Source organism: Papio anubis, chromosome 7 (genome assembly GCF_008728515.1).
Source record: "Papio anubis isolate 15944 chromosome 7, Panubis1.0, whole genome shotgun sequence".
Taxonomy (NCBI): domain Eukaryota; kingdom Metazoa; phylum Chordata; class Mammalia; order Primates; family Cercopithecidae; genus Papio; species Papio anubis.
In genome coordinates this window covers 92,658,287-92,683,483 of record NC_044982.1, presented here as the reverse complement: position 1 = coordinate 92,683,483, position 25,197 = coordinate 92,658,287, and the positions used below count along the sequence as shown (strand labels likewise).

The 25,197-nt window shown below is 39.1% G+C and overlaps 1 protein-coding gene across 5 annotated transcripts in view; it reads right to left on the bottom strand.

The window, feature by feature from the left end:
- The window catches only part of LOC103886059, a 46,378-nt gene that overhangs the window by 5,756 nt on the left and 15,425 nt on the right, over nucleotides 1-25,197 (bottom strand). For 2 of the 5 annotated variants that reach the window (XR_002523218.2, XR_002523219.2), the window contains 2 exons: nucleotides 23,335-23,430; nucleotides 20,304-21,633 (listed from right to left, as the gene is read on the bottom strand). The exons of 1 other annotated variant lie outside the window; for it this stretch is intronic. The gene's annotated coding sequence lies outside the window, so the exon portion shown is untranslated. Of the gene's footprint in view, nucleotides 1-20,303; nucleotides 21,634-23,334; nucleotides 23,431-25,197 lie in introns of those variants that run through there. 2 more of the 5 variants (XR_649462.4, XR_002523217.2) reach the window with 1 other exon arrangement.

Below are 25,197 nucleotides of genomic sequence, written 5' to 3'. Positions count from 1 at the left end.
TTGTTGTGCTCTTTAGTTGAGTTAGATGTTGCTTATACATTTTTGCTTTTATTGCAATTGCTTTTGTGGACTTAGCGAATAATTGTTTACAAGGATGATGTCTAGTAAATATTTCCTAGGTTTTCTTCTAAAATTTTTACAGTTTGAGGTCTTACATTTAAATCTTTAATCCATCTCAAGTTAATTTTTGTATGTGGTGAAAGGTAGGGGTCCAGTTTCATTCTTCTGCATATCCCTAGTCAGCGATCCCAGCACAATTTATTGAACACTCTCCCTGTTTTTGAGGCACAGTCATTTTAGTATTTCCATCACATTCTTGCCTCCCCTTGACACTGCTTACCTTTACCATCCTTGTGTTCTGAATCCCTGCTTCTTCCAGCTAACTGAAATGGGTTCCAACTCTCCCCAGGCCCGCAGGGTGCCAAGCACGGTGCTAGATATTCTCACCTACCCATAGGCTAGGGCTTGGGGAAGCTGGGTGCAAACATCCATTCATCTCCAAAACCCAGTCCCATCCTATTTTACCAAATTATTTAAAAATATTCCCCTCACCTTCCCAACATTTTTATTCATCACTCTTAAACACTGAACTGATTTGTTTACAAGGCATATCATCTAAATGTTTAAAATAAAGATTCATGCTAACTTAACGTACTTATTATGATTCTCAGTTGTCTGTATCTTTTAATTTTTTAAAAAAGATAGTATGTGAGCTGCTATGTATCATGTAATGTGCCTTCTTGACCGGCGGTAGGTTCTTATTCAAGCACATAACCTTAAATAGGTCAGTGACATGGATGTATTTGATATGTTAAGAGGAAAAGCTGGTTACAAAACATATGTAGAATAGCATGCTATTTTATACATCTGCAAAGATATATACCAAAGCAATCACAATGGCTAACTTGTAGAAAAGGCAAAAATTCTTTTTCAGGGTATTCTTAGTTTTGCTTTTTGTATATCCTAATTTTTCTTTGTTCTGAGTATGTACTGCTTTTATAATGTCACAAAGAAGTACAAGAAACCATATTTTGGTGGGAAACATGGTTGGAACTTATCTCAGCCAGTTGAAACCATCCTCAATAAAGCTTTTTATGTTTTGTTTTGTTTTACTTTTTTTTTTGAGATAAAGTCGTACTTCGTTGCCCAGGCTGGAGTGCAGTGGCATGATCACTGCAGCCTCAAACTCCTGGGCTCAAGCAATCCTCTTGCTTCAGTCTCCTGAGTAGCTGGGACTACAGGTGTGTGTGACCATGCCAGGCTAATTTTCTTGGGGGGGTGAGTAGACATGGAGTCTTGTTATGTTGTCCAGGTTGGTTTTGAACTCCTGGCCTCAAGCAATCCTCCCATCTTGACCTCCCAAGGGGCTTGGATTATAGGCATGTGCCCCCACACCTGGCCCCATTAAGCCTTTAATCTGTTGTCTCATCAGGCTGTGCACTTGTCTGAAAGATGGCTCTGTTTATTGTGTCCTATCATGTTGTTAATTACTTTGAACTCAAAACATCTGGGTAGTAATGTCTATAGCTGTTTAAGATTCTTTTTTTCATGTTTTGAATACATAGAAAGGTATACAAAATTTTTTCTGATCATAATAATGAAATCAAAAGCAATCAGTCCTATGTGTTGAAGGCAAAATTGACTTCCCTAGCTTGGTGCATGAAGAAAAACAAAGGTTGAGCTGAGTCCTCCCACTCTGCCCCATCACCAGCATCTTAGGATGCAGGGCACACTGCAGGCCCTTGGCCATGTCACAAGCAACCTCGGATGAAGGGCACTTACTCTCTCACCCCATTTTCTTCCTTGTATTACTGTGCAGTTTCTTAAACTACTCTTTGCCTCACTATATATTGTAATCACATTCATTAATTTTCAAAGTGCCTCTTTTTCTTATCGTTCTAGAAGTACACTTCATATAGTGAAAGCTAATGAGCCTGTGTTCAGGAAATAGTGAAGAGCTGAATTTAGATTTTTATTAAATTTGTATTTTATATTTTTTTATTTACATTTTTCTGATTAAAAGTGTGTCTTGTATTTTGTTTACTTCTACAGGAAACAAAGAGGGTGATTATGTCTGCTCAAAACCAAGCATGTATCTGAAAAAGTAAAATTTCAATTAAATATCCAGATATTGCATCTTTTTGCTTTTTATTTTGTTTTTTTCATTTTTTGTTTTTGAGAAGAGTGTCGCTCTCTCACCTAGGCCGGAGTGCAGTGGCGCCATCTTGGCTCACTGCAACCTTGGCCTATCGTGTTTAAGTGATTCTCCTGTCTCAGCCTCTCAAGTAGCTGGGATTACAGGCACAGGACGCCACACCCGGATAATTTTTGTATTTTTAGTAGAGACAAGGTTTCTCTATGTTGGCCAGGTTGGTCTCGAACTTGTGGCCTCAAGTGATCCACCCGCATCGGCCTCCCAAAGTGTTGGGGTTATGGGTCTGAGCTACCGCGTCCAGTCCCAGCTGTTATATCTGTTTAATATCAATACGTGAAGAGCTGGGTTGGTATGTGTTTGCTTTGCTTTTTGTTAGGTTGGTTGGCATTATGTAGAATGCCACAGTGGAACCGAAAAGCTCATCTCTACTTCAAAAATTAGAATAAAATGAATTTAAATTTTTTCTTATACTTTTCTCAGGTGCCTTTGAAAAATATTAAGGGCACCAGGTTAAAGCTATTAAAAGGCATATGTTTGTAAGTAAGAATTGCAAGAACTGACATAACTGAATATTAAGAATTACTTTAAAAACTAAAAACTTTGAACAAATATTAGCCTGGAAAAGTGGAGAAAAGGGGTGATTTAACAATTAATTCCAAATAAATAACAGATTGGTAGTGGGTAGGCATCTTGTTGCCACCCCACTTAAAGACAAGGACTGTAGAGAATTGTCTTTAGATTCTATCGTGTCTTTGATCAGACGTAACACAGTGCTGGACATGTAGTGAATGTCCTTCAATACCTCCTATTCAGCATACATCCCATATGTATGCAGGCACTGTGTGACCACCTGGGGCAGGTAAACAGAGCTGCACCATGCTGCCACAGAGCTGAACCCGAAGTGTTCTGAGAAGTGTCCACTAATAACCCAGGCGAGCATCAAGGAAGAGAAACTGTGCAGAAAGAGCAACATCTCTAGGAGTAGCTTTTACAGGTGAAGAGAGATTGTGCAAGAGAATGAAAGAAAGTCAGGGATTCCAGGTAAGGGGAATTGCATGGTCAAAGGCACTAACATATAATGTGCCTAGCAAATAGACTTCTGCAGGACTGGAGAGCTGGATTTGTGGCAACACATGGCATAGTAGAAATGGGCTCAGGACACGTTAGCAAAAGTTTTTCTTGTACACCATGTTAAAAGTCTGAGTTTTGTCTCCAAGACAATTGTAGAACTCTTACAGTAAGGACTTTCTACAGAGAAATGACATTATCTTATTAACATTATAATGTTTAAAATATCACTATAGCAGCAGTATGAAGAATAGAATGGTAAGGAATTAATACTGGATGCTGTTGCAAGATTCTAGGCAAAAAAAATTTTAGGAACTGAATTAAGACTGTGGCTGTATGGGTAGGGATGAAGAGAAGGAAGAAGAGTCAGGCGATGACAAACAGCGGAGGCAGAACTTGTGAATCACCTTGATGAAGAGGAAAGAGGAAGAGAATCATCCAGGATGACCCTAGGTTCTTGCATTGAGTGACTGAGTAGATGGTAGCTTATTTTCCCCGAACAGGCAATACAGGAGGAGATATGGATTTGGGGGGGCTACCAAGGGAGATAATCTATTTAGTTTCCTAGTTGTAGAACTTAAGAGTACCTCTAATGAGGAAGTCACATTTACTAGCGTATAAGAACCATGAGAATGGGAACCTTGTTGGTTTCATTCACTATGTCCTCAGTGCCTAGCACAGTACCCAGCAGACGATAAATCCTGGTAAATTCTAGTTGAATGTGTGTTCCTGGACACATTTTTGGGTCCAGGTCTCAGCAATTATTCAATGCTCTTTGGTTTTCTTCCATAGAAAATCCTAAAACCTCCTTTGGTGTTAATAGAGATTGTCTTACATCCAGAAATAAGAGATTCTGCTCCACGCTCACAGGGGCGAGTTACAAAACCATGACTAAGATTCCTATTGGTCCTATCACTCTTCGTTAACACGTATAAGCAGGGCTGGTTAATTGTTAACTGACAAAAAAGCAAAAACTGCAATAATAAAGTTTGAAGTGGTCAGACAGAGAAGAATTAGTCACTGGAGTGAGCCTCTAATAATATTGTAATAAGACATGTGGCTTTCAAGTTGCCATTGAAATGATTAGGAGGCAGGGCGTGGTGGTGCATGCCTATAATTCCAGCACCTTGGGAGGCTGAGGTGGGAGGACTGCTTGAGCACAGGAGTTTGTGACCAGCCTGGGCAATATGACAAGACTTTGTCTCTACAAAAAAACTAAAAAATTAGTTATGCATGGTGGCTCACACCTGTAGTCCCAGCTACTTGGGAGACTGAGGTGGGAGGTTCACTTGAGCCTGGGAGGTTGAGGCTGCACTTAGCTATGATTGTGCCACTGCACTCCATTGTGGGTGACAGAGTGAGACCCTAATCTCAAAAAAAAACCAAAAAAAAATTAGGCGAACCAAGTATAATTGTTAAGAATGACTATGAGCCAATTTAATTTGGTTTTAGAGTACCAAAAACTCTAAAAGGGATTGTTGCATTAGAACAAGAAACAGTGAGAAGTACATAGATCAAATAAAAACCTGGAGAAAACTTTAAGAAAAAAGAAAAAAATCTAATAAATGGCACTGCTACTTGGAGAAGTTGGAGCAAATCTTCCTTGCCAGGGAAGCTTGAATTACCTGCCTATCCCTTTAAGCATTTTCATGTACAAATCAAACACAGATGGCCCATTACATTTATGACCTCACTGTCGATTACTCTAGATGGAGCATGCATTAATTATTGAAATATTTTCATAGTATACAAGTTTTTAGTGGGCTACATTGCCACAGATAATTTCAACTTTCTGATTAGAAGCTGGTATAAACAATTTTATTTATGAGAATTAATCTCTTGAATGTAGTAAACACTACAAATACAGTAGTGATTTTTTCCCCCCATTTAACAAAGCCAAACTAGGAATCCTGGCCTCTATCCTTGAAACTCAGCATTATGTTAGCATTGCATACAATACATAAACTCTGCCAAAATCTATTACAATTGCAGTAAATTTTGATTACCGGAGTTGTTTGTTATTTATGTCTACAAGATAAAGATAATATTGGGAATAGCCCTCTTCTATTCAATGTATAAATTACTTCCATAAAATATCTTGTTTTGTAAACAGTAAAAAGAGAAAAAAAGACTAAACTTGGTTGAAGCTTCAAATTGTTGCATCTACTTTAGTTCAAGTCAATAAACACTTCAGATGATGTGGAAGCCCACGGAAGGGTTTAGACTTTTAATCGTGCCCTGGTTTATCTCTGGCATGATAAACAAAATGCTGGGGCCATTCACTGTTAAAGAACAATCAAAACATTCCAGTGAAGGAGTGCGCAGGAGAGAAGGCACGTAGAAAAACATTTTGCAGGACCTTAAGGAAGACACGTATTTTCTATCATTCTGGAAGAAAGCTATTCATTCAACAAACATCAACTGAGCACCTATTGTGTGCTTGAGACTTTTCTAAGCATTTATAGTGCTTTGGGAGGAAAAACTAAACTCTCTTTCTGCCAGGTATAGATTCTAGCAGAATTGATTACCTCCTTAAATCCTGTTTGCACAGAGAAGGAAGCTGAAGCTTAGCAAAGTGAGCTAACTAACCAAAGATTACCCACACAGAAGGCAGTGGAGCTGAATAAGAGCGCGGGCCATGTGGCCCCAGAGCCCCTATTCTTCACCTACTGTATCTCAGTTGCCTTCACCATTTTCAACCTTTCTCTGGCTCAAAGGTCTATTAATCTGGGTCATTGTGAATTTATATTTAAACGTAGGCAGCTGGACTTCCTTCAGTCTAGGTCTTCATTTAGGTCAGTTAGCTTTTAAAAAATAGTTATGTGTATTTCTTCTCTCTGAAATTCACCATAGGAAAGAATGTTCAGGTAAAGAATGGCACAAATAAGATAGGCATCGCAGAAATGCTGATTTTACAGCCTAGTGGGATATAGTGGCCCTAGAAACAGCAAGCAAGGTCAACATGCAATTATTGGTTTCTTTCTCCAGCCCAAGCCAAACAGGTATAGAAAATTATACTTCTAGCAACACACACATAGCAGCGCTGATGGCACTGTGCTTTCACAATGGATTGCACAATACAAAAGAAAGAAATTCCTGCATACGTCGGGGACAACTAAGGCTGGAATAATATGATCCTCAGCCAGAATTGTGCAAGAAGATGGAAATTTAGCACATGTATTAGGTGAGAATCCTCTGCCAGTGAGTAATGCTTACATATAAGACCCCTCTAGCAAACATTTATAAGACACACTGCTAATGGAGAGAATTCGTGTAAAAATTAATGATATATTAATTAATTTAATGCTGTTCAATTAATTTTGGATATTCATTTCATTAAATTAAAAAGTAATGCATTTTTCTACTGCTCACAATAAAACTCGCTCAAGTTTATTTAGCACTGTATACATTTAAAAGCTCTTTTGCTATTGGTGCAAGAGAGAGGATCAGAGACATCTGACAATTTGTCTGAGGCCATGTCAAATTTGGCAGGGAACAGCCTAGAACCTAGAGTTACAGATTTACAAGGTCAGGCCGTGGACATTCTTTCACGTTATTCTTATCTGATCCCCAATAAAGTAGGTATTATCGTGTTCACTGACCATAGGAGAGGCTGAGGCTTAGGGATGTAGAACAAGTCAATGCTCAATTCCATTCCAAAAAATGTAACTGTGCATACAGATTCTATTAAGGGTGTGTTGGTAAAAGGGCATGGCTATTGGGAGCCAAAGTGTGCAAGAATAAAACATAAAATATGCAATAATGTACAAGGTAAAGAAGTTGTACTATGGTAGAAGTAATTAATTTTATCTAGAATAAAAAAAAAAAAGGTCCAATCAATTATAAATACAACTGACTATAAAAACTATAATGATAGTGGTTGGACGCAGTGGCTCATACCTGTAATCCCAGCACTTTGGGAGGCCAAGGCAGTCAGATCACCAGAGGTCAGGAGTTCCAGACCAGCCTGGTCATGGTGAAACCCTGACTCGACTTAAAAAATGCAAAAATTAGGCAGGTGTGGTGGTGGGTGCCTGTAGTGCCAGCTACTCAGGAGGCTGAGGCAGGAGAATTGCTTGAACGTGGGAGTCGGAGGTTATAGTGAGTGAACTGATATTACACCACTGCACTCCAGCATGGGTGACAGAGCGAGACCCTGTCTTAAAAAATCAAATCAAATAAAAAAGAACTATAATGATATTGTGTATTGTGACTAGTTATGTAGTGTCTGATGCTATAGTTCCTTACGAGATCATGCAATACAATTACCTTGGACACTTGAAAAAAAGTAGAATCTTGTACCTGTGGAATCAGACACTTTGGACATAGGGGGCATAAACCCGGTTTTTAACAAGCTGTGTTAGGGGCCCATGGTCTAAAATCTTGCTATTCAAAGTACGGCCCATGAGCCTGCAGCATCCGTGTCACCTGGGAGTCTCTTAAGAATGCAGAAACTGAGACCCAACCCCAGATCTACTGACTCAGAATCTGCATTTGGTTAAATAACAAGATCCCCTGGTGATTTCCTCTAGACTTTACAGTTTGAAGAGACTACAGTTTTCTGGTTTATAGTATCCCTTACTACCACACATTCACCTTATCAGAAAAAAAAATAATAAGTCAGCATGACTTGAGCTGCTTTTAGTGAATCCATGAGGGATCTAAGTGAACTGTTTCTATTTCCAACTTCCTTCTCAGTCTAATGTTCTAGATTTCCATCATCCTCCGATAAAGGTTTACCAAATATCCAATTAAAAATGTATACTCAATTCTGTTGAAGCTCAACATCTAATTCATGGGCTATCAAGTGTTTCATTCCAAAATTCACCTTCAGAATATTTTTGGAAAGTAAAACATCATTTGCATATCTCTAAATTTCCACTAATTCTTCCATTTTTTACAGTTCCTCAAAGACTAGTAAGGTGCGTTGGCAATCCCATTGGTTAGTTTTCTTCATCCTCTCTCATAAGATAATCAGTCTATAAAAATCAGGATATCTGGGTGTGTTTTTAGTAGCAGGAATAGCTATAATGAGTTCTACCCTTATACTGAGGCTTCAGGTTTCTCTTATAAGTGTCTATTTAAACCACTGTCCTCAAGTAAAATCAGGGTGGTTTTTAAGTTTACCCATCTCAAGTTCCTTGTTTGCAAGAGCAATGTGTGCTCTTCCCTAGTTTTGGGGGAACCCTTCCAGCTGCCTTTCTGAGGCTAGGAAAAGACAGAATCCGCTTTCTCTGATCCAGCTCTCTCCACTCAGCTAGGAGCAATACAGCTACTGTAATGCTTGGATTTCAATGTCCACTCAATATAACATTAATTTTTTTTTTTTTTTTTTAGATGGAGTCTTGCTTTGTCACTCAAACTGGGATGCAGTGGCACAATCTCGGCTCACTGTAACCTCTGCCTCCTGGGTTCAAGCAATTCTACTCCCTCAGCCTCCAGAGTAGCTGGGACTACAGGCATGTGCCACCACACCCAGCTAACTTTTGTATTTTTAGTAGAGATGAGGTTTTGCCATGTTGGCCAGGCTACTCTTGAACCCCTGACCTCAAGTGATCTGCCTGCCTCAGCCTCCCAAAGTTCTGGGTTTACAGAAATGAGCCAATGCACCTTGCCCACATTTTAAAACTTTTTAAAGAAATAAAATAACTTCTCAATCTATCACCCTGACAAGTTCACAGTCCATATAAAGTTAAGTTTAAATACGGGTTTGCCTTTTAACTGTCCTTAAGATTACCCTAAAACTTTTTTCAATATTAATATAGAGTTTATAACATTTTAAAGCCCATATAATATTTAATATTGATATGTTATATGTATGGAATCAATCTACTATTCTTGGACATATAGTTGGCTTCCAATTTTTCATTATTATACATAAATTCTAAAAGCTAATTTGAGAGATTCAATCCCAATATTTGACAGTGATCCTTAAATAAAAAAAAAAAAAGCTCGTGCAAGACCAGGATTCCATGGCTAACTTCCACGAGGCTTCTCATAAATGTATACTATTAGTTACAGGGGGAATAGGCAGAAAAGGGTAGAGACAACTGTATAAAACAGATCCTTTTTATCTTAAAAATCAGCTGAAAGTACATGTTCTACTAATAGACTCAAAGTATCATTTTCATCTCTGAATTGGTATACATAACATAGTCTAAATATGTTATTAATATATATGGGGTTAGCTTCATTGCACTTAAGGGTTCTGAGTTACAAACAATCCATGGGTTATACAGGAGGCCATTTCCTGATTAGATGCCTGCACTAGAGTAGGAGCTGAACAGAGACTTAACTGTAGCATAACATTTTAATACAGTTACAATTAGATTACATTTTCACATTCTGTTTTAGACTGTGGAGTGGAAAACACATCCATCACTTAGAATGTGTGTAACCCTTATTTAAGTTATACTGGATCAAGCCATTTCACTTAGGACTTAGAGGTTAGCCCAACCTCTGACTTCTGGTTTTCCTCTCCGATTTTTTTTTTTGTTTTTAGACGGAGTTTCACTCTTGTTGCCCAGGCTGGAGTGCAATGGTGCGATCTCGGCTCACCACAACCTCCGCCTCCCGGGTTCAAACGATTATCTTGCCTCAGCCTCCCCAGTAGCTGGGATTATAGGCATGTGCCAACAAGCCCGGCTAATTTTGTATTTTTAGTAGAGACGGGGTTTCTCCATGTTGGTCAGGCTGGTCTCGAACACCCGACCTCAGTTGATCTGCCCGCCTTGGCCTCCCAAAGTGCTGGGATTACAGGCGTGAGACACTGCACCCGGCCTCCCTCTCCTATTTTAATCCCTGTCATTGTCTTCTATCAACAGTCACACTCATTTGGTGGAAAATGAGGAAGACAGAAAAAGCCTCATGGAGTGGCCTGACTTTGAAGACACGGATTTTTCTGCAGTTGAGGAAAGGGCATTCTGGCCACGGGAAGAGTAAAGAAGCAGGAAAGTTCAGGGAAGGGTAACCATTTCGTTTTGCTAAGTTAAAATATACATAAAAGAGAAGAAGAAAGGAAGTTTTAAAAGACAATTTTGGAAAAAATCATGGAGGACTTTGAATGACAAGATAAAGAGTACAAGTAATAAGAAGCTATGTTATACAATAGCCAATCAAAACCAGATTGGGAGCAGAAGGATGGTTCGTGCTTGCATTCTCAGCACTTTGGGAGGCCAAGGTGGGAGGATGGATTGATCCCAGAAATTGGAGACCAGCCTGGGGCAACATGGTGAGACCCCATATGCATGAAAAATAAAAAATAGTTAGCTGGGCATGGTGGTGCATGCCTGTGGTACTAGCTACTCCAGAGGCTGAGGTGGGAGATCACTTGAATCCAGGAGTTCAAGGCTCCAGTGAGCTATGACTGTGCCACTGCACTCCAGCCTGGGTAACTGAGGGAGACACTGTCTCTTGAAAACAAACAAAAATACTAAAAACCAGATCTGTACTTCATGAAGATTTAGCAGGGTAAAATGGATGGAAGAAAGAGAAGACTAGCAGAGACAAATTAATATGAAGCCACCAGAACAATTTAAAGGTGAGTCTGAATGAAGAGGCAGCAATAAGACTAGGAAGGAGGTCATGGGTGTAAAACACTGTGCAGAGGACCAGAAAAACACTGGGTGAAGGGGACAAGGAAAGTTGTTCCCAGGAGCATCCCCTTCCTGGGCCCTAAATCCTAAACAATCACCACAAATCTGATTATAAGTCTTTCTACCTTGCCCCCAAGGCTGTCTTTGAAAAATAGTAAAAATGTGTAGGCCTCAGCTATAAAACTGGCTGAGACAATTGTTTGAATTTGGACATCAGTGTTATGATCAAAATGAAAATGTGTCACTGACTTTATTGATGCATTTTTAAAAGACAAACAGGCTTCTTTTGTTGACCTGATGCCCCCCAGTTTCTGAATGTCTGGTCACCTCAATGGCCCTGAGTAGCCCTGTTTCTGAACATCTGGCTATGCCCCCGTGATTAGCCTGCCTGGCCCCAGCTTGCCCTAGAAAAGGAAAAGCTCAGTAGCAAAGGCATTCTGGATGGTTTCCGTCTTCTTGGAGAAGCAGAAGCAAAATTATTAACAGAGAATGAGACTGGCTGTAGCAATGTGTAGGTTTCAGTAGAGTTGAGAAAAGCTGTATCAGAGATTATGGTAGGACTTTCATTTAAAATTAAAATTGCTGGATAATATGGCAGTAACTAGTAAAACATAAACTATGCATACTTATGACCCAGCAGTTTCACTTTAAGTGTCCATGTAGAGAAGTACTCATGGCATAAGAGTATTGTATTATGCATACGAGCATATGAGGAATACTAGAGTACATAGGAAGTATGTACCAGGATATTTACTAATGTGCTATTTATAATAGTGAAAAGGTAGGAGGAATCTACATGCCCATCATAGGAGAAAAACTCAGAGAGCATGGTCTACCCACATCATGGGAAATTCTCTAAGCAGTTAGAAAGAATGGGGTATACCTGTTTCTCCTAACCAGGTAAGATCTCCAAAACATGGATAACTGAAAATAACAAATGCAAAATGATACATACAATGTGGCACATTTTGTTGACTCATTTGGACAGAAAAGGGACTGGCAAGAGGCAGAGCCTTGGTAACATAGATCACATCAAGGGAGGCAAAGAAGTCATAGCAAAGAGCACTTTAGCCTTATCCTCTAATACCTTAATATTTACAAGTAGAATAAGTATATGGTAATTGTTTGGTGTTTCAAAATTTATTTGAAAATTTTAAATTTCTTAGTTCTAGGGAGTCCTTTTTCGCATTAAATATCAGATCTTACACCAAAGATATCTTTCTTTCAAAATGATTGTTTAAAAAAGTCAATAAAGGCACTGGTGTAATGCAGGACCTAATCGTTGAATAACAATAGAAAGATAGAACAATAGATACATAGAGAGATAGAAAGACAGAGAGACAGAGAGATAGACAAATCAGCCAAGCTACTTGCATAGCCAGTTTCCCGAAGAGCTGCCAATTTTATGCAAGATTATCAAGGCAACTCTGTCCAATATAATGATGGGACCCTCACAAGTTAAATAGTACAGCAAAATAAATATCAATGGCATGCCACTGAACTGCCAACACAGGCAAATCCTTGCATATGTCATATTTAAAAGGCAGAATGAAACATCAGGAGACTGAGATGAGGTCCAGGAATGGAGCCGATTTAAAATCAGAACTGAAGAATCTAGGCCGGGCGCGGTGGCTCACGACTGTAATCCCAGCATTTTAGGAGGCCAAGGCGGGTGGATCACGAGGTCAGGAGTTCAAGACCAGCCTGGCCAAGATGGTGAAACCCCGTCTCTTCTAAAAATACAAAAATTAGCCGGGCGTGGTGGTGGCCACCTGTAGTTCCAGTACTCGGGAGGCTGAGGCAGGAGAATTGCTTGAACCCAGGAGGCGGAGGTTGCAGTGAGCCAAGATCATGCCACTGGCACTCCAGCCTGGGCAACAGAGCAAGACTCTGTCTCAAAAAAAACAAAAAAAAAAAACGGAACTAGACTAGAATTTATTCACTGGAATATTTTTCTAGGTTCAAAAATCAGTGGAAGCAAATTATTTTCTAAATTAGAAACTATATCTGCAATACCTTTATATCGGTTCCCATTTTAGAGGACAAGGTAGAGCTAATGCAATGTTAATACAGTTTAGCAGATAATGATTATTGGCAAAATCATCTTTTGCTCCCTTATGACTTTTTCACTTAAAAACTTGATGGTGTTTGGGGTAAAATGTCATAAGAGACATTCTAGCACATGACAGAAAAGAAAATATTAACTCACTATGTAGCCAAGAGATGGATTAATCTTTCAAGCAATTCAAAAAGAGAATTGGAACATGAACTCTAAAAAACAATTCAAGTATCCTGAAAACCGCTAAAACATCTCTGCTTGTAATAGGACCCTTTGGTGAATCTCAGGTATTTTGGTCACATCGCTTCAACTCCTTAATTCAGAAGTTAAGTTTTAATGTGAGTCGTTTCAGTTTTCATGTATTTAAAAGTAATAACCACCAAAACAGTTTTTACAAAACTACTTCTTCGAGCCTAATGTTGAACACAGTCTGCACTGCTGAGCGTGTGAGAGTCACTCTGGGAAAAGGGTGTTTAATGAATAACTTTACAGTAAAAGGCCTTGAAAACTTCCTCTAAACATTAGACCCGTGCTTTCTTTCTGAAACACATTAACAGCCTCCAGAAGCCTCATAGATGCTGGCAAGCCCGTTTTAGGCAGACTTTTGAAGTCGCTGACATTTGTGTGCAGGGAAAGGTGCCTGCCTGCTCCCCACCCCGCCCCCAGCCCCTCCCCCACCCAGGCAGTGTTTAGAGATCCTGTTGACTTAAGAGTTTTGCTGGAGAGAAAGATTGATAAAGCAAAGCAATCGGAGTTATTTCCTATGCATGAAATTGATTAAATGCTTCACTAAATGGCTTATAAATTTGCTTCTCATATTTCTGTCACCCACTGAAAAGATTACAGAAACTCTGCATATAACTATGTTGTATACAATACCAAATTACAAAAGGTTGTAAAAACTAATGTTTTGTTTAAAGTTTTGAGCAGGACCATATGCCTTCAGTGACCTTGAGTAAGCTATTTTAATTCAAAACATTTCAAAGAATATAAAGGGGAGAAATATTCAACTACATAACAAACCAGACCAGCGGTGGGTAGATCTCTGTTAACTATGTTGAACTTCTGCTCTATTCTGCGAGGGTGTAGAGTGAATCCCGTCATACAAATGCCTTGTGTCTGGAAAGCTTGGAAGCACATGTGGTGTCTATGGGGATATATTTACAAAGGAGATGAAAAAAGGGCTTTAGGACCTCCCAAAGTTGAATCTGCTCTATTATTTTTAGTTGAGAGACACATCCTAATGAGTTCTGAGTCTTGCAGAGACTTGTAAAACTATGTAGAAAAGGTGACAAATATTAACAAGGGTGGTGGGGTTGTTTTATTTTGGAGGAATTTTTGTTTGTTTGCTTTTAATCTTTACACATCTTTCAAATGTCAGCTAAGTTCTATTCTTTCTACCATGTGACAATTTCTTCTAACTATTGTGTAACAGTTGGAAGGGATGTTAGCATAGAGGCGATTTACAAGCAAGCAGGTGACCTGCAGATGTTATGGGGAAACTAGCCCTTTTCTTAACACGGCCTTAAAAGTACCTGCACTGCTACAGGAAAAATGATATTCTTTCATAACATTTATAAGACATCATGTCCCCGGCAAGAATTAACATTTGGCATTAATGCACAGTTCTGGCCATAACTTCTAGAAAAGAAATTTTACAACAAGTAATGTGCTTATATCCCTCCTGGCCTGCCCTCTGTAATACATATCCCCAACCTTTCACCTTCAGAAATAGCCAGTGCAGGGACAAAGATGGCTGACACAGCTATGGCCATCTGGAGCCCTGTGAACTAGAAAAGACCAGGGAAGTTCTGTCAATGGAGGGGGCAGAAGTACTTTCTAACATCAGGCCCAGTCCAATGCCCATCTGCTTATGCAACCAGTTTCTGGGTACAGGCAAGTAGTTGCACTGGAATTATCTCTCATATATGAAAACACAATGTAATCTCACTTAGTAAAACCCTGGTTTCTTTTTTTCTTTTTTTTATGAGTACCTCTTCTGGGAGATATGCCAAAAATTCAGGGATAATTTAACCAAACCATCAACAACTGGACAACTTATTTAACTCTTTGGTGAGTGTCACATGAACCTTTTTGCTGGCATCAAGCCACCACATAATGAATCCTGATGCCAGACACAGAGGGTTTGAAAAATTAGAATAAAGGAAGAGGTTCCTTACTATACAACATATAAAAGAACTAGCTTCTACCAACAGGTATTTGCCATCTTAGGAGATAAAAATCTGTGTCTCCTGAAAGTCTATTCCCTGAACTCCAATGCTACAAGCTTCTCCTTTATAAAATGGTTTGGGTAATCAAATCTATTGAAGATCAAATGTCCTGGGGATTCACAGTGCGTTGTAATGTGCTGGAGGCTTTTGGGAGCCCTGCTGCAGACACTCCTATTTAACTCAGGTTAATCTACTCTTTCTAACTTGACCCCGGACATTTTTGTAAATCGATGTTTTGAGACACGGAATTACTCTTTCAAACATATTCTGGAGAACACTGATTTAAATCTATTGCATGGCTGACAAACGAGTCCACCTCTTTTGAAAGTTTAGCAAGCCCCTTTAGGAGGACCCTTGGCTGAATAAAGGAAGTCCCAACCCAACTGCAAGAAGGTCTTTGCCATTCCTCTTCTAAGGATATGCTGACCTTGGGCCATGCATATTCTCCTCTTCTAATTAAGACATGTTGCATGGTCTGTGGCTACCAAAGACAAAAACAGTAGACCTCACTAATTTGCCCACGGGTTTCACAAATGGCACTGGTTACCTAGATAAATATTAGTCATACATCAAATAAATGCTTCATGTACATTTATTTTTCTTATGGACTCCTTTTCTTTTAAGATTATGTACAAATCCACTCTTTCTTTCTACTTCAAATAATAGACAAAAGCTATGTTTATTCTTCCTATTCTATAATCAAAGTCACTCATACATCAAGATCATTCAAGAACGCCTAGCAGTATGCAAGTGAGAGTGGCATGATTGTGAAGATAATCTTGGATCTACTCTAATTTAATTTTTTTAAGTAAATCATTTGCAAACTCCAGCACTCTAACTAGTACAAGTAACAAATTACCCATGAGGAGCCTCAGAGGCTACAGATGACAGAGCTGTGTTGCAACACCTTGGCAGAATCTTTGTACTGCAGCCTTGGTTCTCAAACTGCAGAGTGCATCAGAATCACCTGGGGGCTGTGTTAAAACACTGATCTCTGGGCCCCACCCCTAGTGAGTTTCAGTTTCAGTGGGTTTAAGGAGGGGCCCAAGAAAGTGCATTTGCAACAAGCTCCCAGATGATAGGAATGCAGCTGCTCTGGCTGGGGGACAGCACTTTGGGAATTACAACTGTACAGCAGTTCCCTAACACCCCCAATCAGGATTACCTGGAATCTTTGTTAAAAACACTAAGTCCCACCCTTAGCCCCAGACTCCTGAGATGGAATCTCCAGGAAGGAAAGTCGGGAATCTGTGTTTTTAATAAACTCCCCAGGGGATTCAAATCACGCAGCTCTGGGCTACTTCAACCTGAGAAGAGGGGCTTGCTTTTTAGATCTGGGCCTGAGGTCTTGAACCTTTGCCTGCCTCTGGACACATGGACTCTCCCTGCTAGAGGCCCCTTCAAAGTGCAAGCAGGCTGAAGACACGTGAATGCCTCCTCCAATAACTTGTCCAGTAATTGGTATATTGATTGCTAATGTCATCATGTTTTAGTCTATGTAAACCCCTCACTCTATTACACAGCCCCCAACAATCCAAAAAGTCATTGTTTGTTCATTGTGACTCCCAAACTGGCCCTTGTCAGCTCCTGCTGGAGGGCTTGCTGATAAAAATCAGCAGATGATTGGACGCACACATTCTTAACATGACTGACCCATGACATCTCAGAGGGCAGCTCGAGAGCCTGTCATTACAGTACAATACTTTTCTTTCTTCCTTCTTATCTAGCCCAGATGACTTCGAGATTTTTATTAACTCATTAATGACTGAAGATGTCATTAGAATCAGTGGGAAGGGTTTTTTTTATTATTATTATTTTCTTTCTTTCTCTCTCTCTTTTTTTTTTCTCTTTTTAAGTGGGAATAAGTGTGCAATTTGCTGGGAACAGGGGAGGGGCTCATTGATGAAACAGCTAAGACAAACTAAAGTGGAGAGACTCTTGGACTTTATTAGAATCCGAAATCTGATTGACGGGTCCTGGACCTGAAAATCTGCAGACAGAAATACCAAGTTCCTTCAGAAACATGTTGGGAAGAATGGGACAATTTGATCAACGAAATAGCGACACATAAAATTCAGTAATTTATATTGTATTGTGGGCCCAGTCTTTCCAACATAACAGATAAACAAACAAAAAGTCAGAGTAAAACTACTGAAACCTCTAAATGTTTCTTAACCTACACATTCATTAAACTATATCTTGTTTCTGCGTGCCTTTAATTTTCACATCTGCAAAATTGCTTTTAGAAATCAAATTAGATCTTTTGAAGGCACTTAAATTGTAACAACCTTATGTTTTTTTATAAACTCTTGGGTTTCAGCCTTTTCATCTGGGTTGTGTGTCCAATTAATGGGATATCTCAAGGAAGCACTAATCATTTTGAAAACTTAAGAATATGAAAAGCAAGCAGACTATTTTCATTATAACTGATTGGATTGAGAATAAGCTACAGAGGAAATGTTCAATAATTATGATAACTTTTTTAGAGGAGATCACAAAAAAACATCAGTCACAGAAGGTGCTTTTCATTGCGACAAAGGCTTTGAAATCCAGTTTCAGTAGATTCCTCTTTGGGCTTCAGCCTCGGGCATGTCAGAAGGCTGCTCTGAGAGTGGGTTTTACACTGATTTTTATCAGCCCTAGATAACTCCCTTGGCAAAGAAAACATCTATTACTAGATGTATCTCATATGTTACTGAATGTTTACTAAATTTTACTACTGTCAAAACACATTGTAAATGAACAGATCCTCATAAGAACCAGGGAAATCTATTCCTCAGAAGAAAAAATGGTTGTCTGAGGACCTAAAAAGATTTTTGCCCAAGGAAATTACTGCTAGTAAACTATGACCAAGATTTAAATATGCTTTAAGCCAAGTTTTACGCTTAAATCACCTAATGACATCTTTCTGTCTTTATTTGCCTGGTGGAGAATTATATTCATTACATGTTATGGTAAACAGAATAATTAGTTAATATTTACAGGTTAATTAAATACAATCATTTTATCTAATTCAGTAATAATAGTGCTGAATTTTATCTTTCTCATTTCTGAACATGATGCCAAACACCCAGATGAAACCTAGGAGGAGAAAAGAGTCAAAAATCCAGATGTTATTAAAGATCCAGATGTATGGTATCAAGTAAACAGAACATCAAGGATTTTTACTTTTTTTTTTTCCATTTTCATCCAGATGTTTGGTGTCGTATAGACACAGTCTTAATCTGTTCAGTCACAATCACAGTGTTCTTTAATATCATTTGCTAGTATTTCACTCCCTTCTTCACAGAATGATCTCTAAAAATCCTCTGTCATTCATTCACGAGGAAAACAGGGATATTTTCTTCAGAAACAAAAATATAAAGCCCAGTGGACTTGTAAGACAAGATCACCATCCAGGATGATGCCCAAGTCTTTATGTTGGAAAACATTTCATATCTGCATTTTTAAATGATGAAAGTTAATTCAACCTAAATGGTTTGAATGGTAACTTAATTTTAATTGACATGCACATGCGAATTTCAGTCCTAGTAAGTAGCTTTGGAAAATAACAGGCTCTCAAGTGTAAATGATGGTCATCTTTTCAATGGGCTCTTTTCCCAATTCATTCACTTATCATTAAATCCTAAAAGAGATTACCTGCCATTTTAGCAATAATTTCTGCTCTGCAACTTTGGGTACATTAAAGCACTGACCCGGGGACTTAAGAACTTGATGCTGAGCCCCAGCATCTCATTTTTCTGTGTGACCTTGAGCCAGTCACTTAACCTCTGAGCCCCAATTTTCTCTTCCTTAAAAAAAAAAAAAATTAAATAACAGACCCCATTCTAGTGAACCCAAGGATCTAAAAACAAGAACTGGGGGAGGGCAAAATCCTTTATGAATATAAAATTATCAGTAATACACAGAATATTTTATCATGAGTTTTACATATCATTGTTACATAAATAGTATTACTATGTAAAAGTGTCATTACTATTAAAATGAAATCCAAGAGGGCACAGTAGAGACAGTCATGCTAAAAAGACCTTGTCAGCTATTTACTGTTCACAAATTAAATACAGGAATGACTGTAATCCCTGGATGTGCAAAGCAATACCAGATTCTACTTCCTTGTGCTGCCATGTTTCACCAAGCTAAATCTGAGAAATAGTTTTAGTGTTACCCTTTTCATGGTACTAAACGGACTAATCGTAAGGCACACTGTATCTCTGATTACAATAGGACACTTCTGCCAATCTAGGACCCTATGCTTGGCTGACTGGTAGACTTAACTTTGACAGACACACGCACCCTCCTCCCTCCTGGCCAATGGCAAAGACTCAAGCCTTCACATAGAGCAAATTGTTGCTGCTGAATATTCAAACAGATCTCATGGTTTTCATTATGGGAGATTGCTTCCACTTTCTTTTTTTTCTGTTAGTAAAATGTATATCCTAGGAAGTTATTATCAAAGAACAAGCTTTTCACCAACATTCCTCAGTACAATATAAGAGGGTTTCTAAGTGAGAAATCAATTCATGCACTTGTAAAATGCTAAGCACTAAAAATCTCTGAAACATTTTAGTCTTACACTTTTCTGTAATGGCTCCGAGATTTTGGGAAGAGATATGGAAACTTTTGAGTTGTGCATTTAAGATATTAAAAGATTCTGGAAGTACAAAAAAGGGAATAAAATAAACGAAAGGAAGATAACTTCATTAATTTTAAATTTTAAAAAAATCTGCAGTGTCAAGATGCTACAGTCAAAAAAAAACAAAAAACAAAAAACAAAAACTCACACATCAAGAAATTTCTTTCAAAGTTTAGCCCAACTCTGTGCTCAATTATATGACTACAGAGAAGACGGGATGAATAATCAGTTTTAGTTCTTCAACTTTGAAGGCACAAATCACTCATTAGCATGTTGCTCTGTTTGATGCAACTTACTTGAAAGAGCCAGAAATCAATACAAAAGGAAACAATAATAATAAAAGGAAAGATTTCTACTGTCATAATAGGGAAAGGTGTGTGAGCTGGAAGAAAGTACAGTACAGAAGCCCATGACAAGTCATGATAAATGGGTCGTTATAAAATTCATGTTTAGGCAGCACCAGGCCGCGGATAATGCCATTCGTCATGGCAACACGAGGCCGCTAATGAGCCCTCATTGCATATTCATGTTTGTGGCATTTCTTCCCTCCCTCCCACCCTGAACTAGTGCCTGGAAATATCTCCACCTCAAGCTGAAGCTCAGCTTAGGCCTTCTTCTTCTTCTCCTCTCTCGCTCTCTCTTTTTTTTTTTTTTTTTTATTTGTTATGTTGCAGCAATTACACTGTAAAAGTGCTGCCCAAGATTGATTGCTCTGATCTGTAGTTCAATTGTAAATTAGAATACACATCCCCCCAGGGACACACGGCCCCTATTTGTGATTAAGAAAAAAGCCCCATAATAGACTAATAGCTAAAGTTCTCTCTCTTTTACTTTCAGGCAATTAGCTTGATGAAATGGCCTCTTTTTGTGTACCCTGGAAGTGTAAACCGATATCATAATGAAGTATATGATGTTTATTCTATTATTTTCACCTTGCTGGGTATGCAGGAATGCATAAGTAATGGCTGCTTTGTCTAGTACGTTTACTGATTCACAAGTAAACTATTTCTTAAAGATGCAGTGTATGCTTTCTGAGGCTTGAGTTAAGTAACTCCTAACTGTGGATTAACCTTCACGTGAATGTCTACTGCAGGGGAGGAAAACGAATCCCCCAGGTTGGGGGACAGCATGATACTGATATTCAAGAGGTCTCCAGCCACTGGGGCAGCTCTGAGATGGATGTGGTGACAAAGTGCAAGTGCCAGCACTCAGGATCAGTGCAGACACCAGGGTACTTTGGAAAAATGTTCTATAGTGATTTTAGGCCCAGAGAGACTCCCCCTGACTACAATGTACCCTTCATCTCCCCCAGTTACTTGTGGAACACCAACTCACTGTCTGCCGTAGGGTGGCTGAAGCTCTTCCTACACAATGGTCATACAGTCTTTTTTTTTTTAATTGGATTGCACCCTTGCACCCACCCCCCACCAAAAAATAAGTCTTGTATTTTCAAGATCCAAAACGTTGGCAAGAAAATATTCTTCAGCTTCCTACATGCACCAGCTGACACAGAGCCAATCCACTTGCAGTTTGTGCATTACCAAAGCCATTTGTGTTGTTCCTATGCAATATTTTAATATTTGTTTTGTTTTCATTCATGGGGATCTCAAAATTAGAGGAAAAAAGAGGGTGTCCTACACGACAATATAGAAAAAAGAAAAAAATAGAAAAGAAGAAATAGAAGAAAAAACAGAAAAACAAAAATCTATCTTGCTCTAAAGCATTTTATGGTGGGTAACTTACCAAGATGTTAATTACTGTTTCAATTCTGTATTCCAATTACCCGCTGTTCATCCATAACCCAGTTTGTTTCACCCCTCAAACCCTTCCTGGGTTTGTGTTGTCTAAAAAATCCATCCTTCTCTTCTTTAATGTGAATCCAATTTGAGTTTCTAGAAAATATAAGGAAATCATTTTTATGGCAAAGGATCTCAATAACTTTTAATGCTGAGTTTGATATGCACCTTTAGATGTCTTATATTTTGAAACTAATGTGTGAGATAGTTGTTTGTCACATATAAAATGTGCTTGCCTTTCCTCCAGTTACTTAGCTCCTTCTTAATTAAACAAAACATTTTGGGGAAAGTTTGTTACTGTGTTCTGGAAAGTAATTCTATTGTTACATAATTTCCAAAAATATTACAAAGTGAGTTACCAAGAAATATTTCATGAAAATTCACTTTATGTCTTCTTTTCTAAAAATCAAAAGTTGTTATCAATCTTTATTTGGGGGGGGCTGACTTTCTCTTTAATTTGTACAACATTGAAATGCCTTCTGAACTATAAACCTGCAACACAATAAGTATAAATTTTCACTGCTCTCAGAAACTTTTGAATGTCTATCCATATTGCCATATTTGAAATATGCTATTTTCAATTTTCAAATGATATTCAGCTTGGGTAGGGCCTCTCCATTCACTTACATAACCTGTCACATTTTTAAGTATACTTTTTCTAGAATAACAATGCCTCCTATTTACAAGGTGCTTTATAATGTTTAAAGATTTTTCAAATAGATTGCCTTATATAAATAATTCTATGAGATAAATGAGCCAAATAACCTTATTATTACCACAAAGTTAGAGGGGAAATATTATGACTCAGGGAGGTTATGCAACTTGCCCAGAGTCACAGGTTAGTGAGTGCCAAGTTGAGCCTTGTCCCCAGGTCTTTAACTACAAAACGTGAGTTCTTTCTGGTATGCAATGCTGGCTCTTCACTACATATACATTCCAGAAGCAGCAGCTCGCCAAAATCTCACAGCTCTTAACATAAACAAGATCTGTGATCTTTATTTATACATGAGCAAGATTAACAAATGAGTTTAAAGACACATATGTGCACACACACACACATGCCCTTCTTGATAAAAACCTAGGAGAAAAGTTAATGAAATTCACACTGTGGCAGGGTGCAGTGGCTCACGTCTGTAATCCCAGCACTTTGGGAGGCTGAGGCGGGAAGATCACAAGGTCCGGAGTTCGAGACCAGACTGACCAAGGTGGTAAAACCCTGTCTCTACTAAAAAATACAAAAATTAGCTGGACATGGCGGCACATGCCTATAATCCCAGCTACTCAGGAGGCTGAGGCAGGAGAATCGCTTGAAACTGGGAGGCGGAGGTTACAGTGAGCCAAGATCGCACCATTGCACTCCAGTCTGGGTGACAGAGCGAGACTCTGTCTCAAAAGAAAAAAAAAAAACAAAACAGAAATTCAGACAGCATTGTTACCTACCAACCAAAATTTAAGATAATCTATGTTAGGCAATAAACATATGCTTAGACTGGGTACATACCAGGCACAAAATTGAAGCACTTATCTACATAATTCAAATTTGAGAGACAAGGGATTACCACTCTTCTCACAGTCCATTAATTGGTTTTGCATGTCCAGAGATTTGGTTGAGCCTTTTCGCCAAACATCTCTTTAGGCCTTTGCACTGCTATTCCCTCAGCCCACCCTTATACCATGTCACATATGTCTATCTGAGTAACTCAATCCTGACCACCAATTTGGATTCAACTCAAAGATCATTTCTCCCTGGAGACATTCCCTGACTTCTATCCATCCCCTTATCCCTGTTCCAAATACCTCTTTGGTTTGCTCTCCACTAAGGAGCCTCCTTCATCCCAGTTTTGAAACCAGTGAAGACAGGATTCTTGAAGCCAGTGAAGACAGGATTTGGATCTAGAATTCAGCAGATATAAACATTTTTAAAGGGTGTGCTGGACCTGTCTGCCAAGGTACCTCCCATGCTCAAGACCCTCTGTGTGCCAAAGAGCCATGTTCAAAGCCCCGGGATTAGCAAAGCAGTTCTAGACTGTTCTTTGCAAAGTAATGGCCACCATTTCAGTCAGCAGTGGGCACCTAAACCATGGTTTGCCCATTGTTGGAGTAGCCTTGAGATGACAACTTCACCAAATAAAACACCTAGAGCAGAAACCGCTGAAGTAGACAAAATCATGTCAGCATGAATTTTTTTTTTTTTTTGAGACGGAGTTTCACTCTTGTCCCCCAAGCTGGAGTGCAATGGTGCAATCTTGGCTCACTGCAACCTCTACCTCCTGGGTTCAAGCAATTCTGCCTCGCCTGCCTCAGCCTCGCAAGTAGCTGGGATTATAGGCATGCACCACCACACCCAGCTAATTTCTAATTTTGTATTTTTAGTAGAGACGGGTTTTCTCCATGTTGGTCAGGCTGGTCTCACAATCCCGACCTCAGGTGATCTGCCCGCCTCGGCCTCCCAAATTGCTGGGATTACAGGCGTGAGCCACCACGCCCAGCTCGGCTATGATTTTTATGAGAAATGACTGCTGCCTGAACCTGAGAAAGAAATGACTCCAGAAATGATCCCAAAACACTGTATAGATACTTCCAAATCTTAGGTGTAGCATTACCTAAACATAGGAGAAATAACGGTACATGTCACTATTTCTTTCATTTATTCATGTTTTCATTCATTCAATAATTCATTCAACAACTGCTTATTGAGCCTTCAGGAGATAATCATAAAAATGACATCATTCCAGCCCTCATGGAACTTACAGTTTAATGGGAGAGATAAATATTATATAATCACGCCAATGGATAGAAAATTGCATACAATACTAAATACACAAAGTAAAAGTAAGAATAAAGTGGAGCTTACAGTGAAGGCTTCACATAAACAAGTGCTTCAGTATAGAAGGTGTTGCAGTAGAAGCCTGAAGAATGAGGTTATAAATAAGAGTATCAGGAAAAATGAAAACATTTCCAAAAACACGTGGAAAGGTACAGGAGTAGGAAACAGCTTGGAAGTTAAAGAAATAATAAACAGGCCAGCATGCTTGGACCACTAGGACCTGGAGATAAAGCAGAACGTGATGAGACATAGGTGAGCAGAGCCACATCACATAGGGCCTTGTAGACCACATGCTTAGGTAGGAATTTTGGATGCCACCTTAAGTCTAGTGTAAAGCAACTGAGGGGTTCTAAGCAGGAAAGGCCAATGATCAGACCCACAGCAGCTTAGAGGGTGATAGTGTTGTCCCATTTTGTATAAGAAACCTCAATTTGTTAGGAAAGAAAAACACAACTGTTATATTTTTCCAACACCAACTAACCAACCATGCTCTAGGAAAACACTTCACCTTCACTGGGGGAAAGCAAACGCTTCTTCACCCCATGTCCTGTGTGAACCCAGCACCAGGCCTGCCAGCACTGAATGGAGAAGACCTGACACCAGGTATGACATCAAAGAGTTTGTTTGTTTGTTTTTGTTTTTGTTTTTATTTATTTATTTATTTTGAGACAGAGGCTCACTCTGTCACCCAGGCTGGAGTGCAGTGGTCACTGCAGCCTTTATCCCCGGGGTTCAACTGATCCTCCCACCTCAGCTTCCTGAGTAGCTGGGACCACCGGTGCATGCCACCATGCCCAGCTAATTTTTGTATTTTTTGTAGAGAGGCGGTTTCG